This window comes from Herpailurus yagouaroundi, unplaced genomic scaffold (genome assembly GCF_014898765.1).
Source record: "Herpailurus yagouaroundi ecotype Mexico unplaced genomic scaffold, PumYag 185, whole genome shotgun sequence".
Classification (NCBI taxonomy): Eukaryota; Metazoa; Chordata; class Mammalia; order Carnivora; family Felidae; genus Herpailurus; species Herpailurus yagouaroundi.
The window spans coordinates 11650721-11651683 of record NW_024412416.1 but is presented as its reverse complement, the minus strand read 5'-3'; positions in this window follow the sequence as shown (position 1 = coordinate 11651683).

The window sequence follows — 963 nt, the reverse complement described above, 5'->3', positions numbered from 1 at the left end:
TACTCCTGTGTCCCTTGGATAAATTCCTAGCAGTGCTATTGCTGGGTCATAGGGTAGGTCTATTTTTAATTTTCTGAGGAACCTCCACACTGCTTTCCAGAGCGGCTGCACCAATTTGCATTCCCACCAACAGTGCAAGAGGGTTCCCGTTTCTCCACATCCTCTCCAGCATCTATAGTCTCCTGATTTGTTCATTTTGGCCACTCTGACTGGCGTGAGGTGATACCTGAGTGTGGTTTTGATTTGTATTTCCCTGATAAGGAGCGACGCTGAACATCTTTTCATGTGCCTGTTGGCCATCCGGATGTCTTCTTTAGAGAAGTATCTATTCATGTTTTCTGCCCATTTCTTCACTGGGTTATTTGCTTTTCGGGTGTGGAGTTTGGTGAGCTCTTTATAGATTTTGGATACTAGCCCTTTGTCCGATATGTCATTTGCAAATATCTTTTCCCATTCCGTTGGTTGCCTTTTAGTTTTGTTGGTTGTTTCCTTTGCTGTGCAGAAGCTTTTTATCTTCATAAGGTCCCAGTAATTCACTTTTGCTTTTAATTCCCTTGCCTTTGGGGATGTGTCGAGTAAGAGATTGCTACGGCTGAGGTCAGAGAGGTCTTTTCCTGCTTTCTCCTCTAAGGTTTTGATGGTTTCCTGTCTCACATTCAGGTCCTTTATCCATTTTGAGTTTATTTTTGTGAATGGTGTGAGAAAGTGGTCCAGTTTCAACCTTCTGCATGTTGCTGTCCAGTTCTCCCAGCACCATTTGTTAAAGAGACTGTCTTTTTTCCATTGGATGTTCTTTCCTGCTTTGTCAAAGATGAGTTGGCCATACGTTTGTGGGTCTAGTTCTGGGGTTTCTATTCTATTCCATTGGTCTATGTGTCTGTTTTTGTGCCATAGGCCTTTGTTCTAAAAATAATGGTTACAATAAGCAAATGAGTAATATAAGCAGAGTTGTGTTTTAAAACC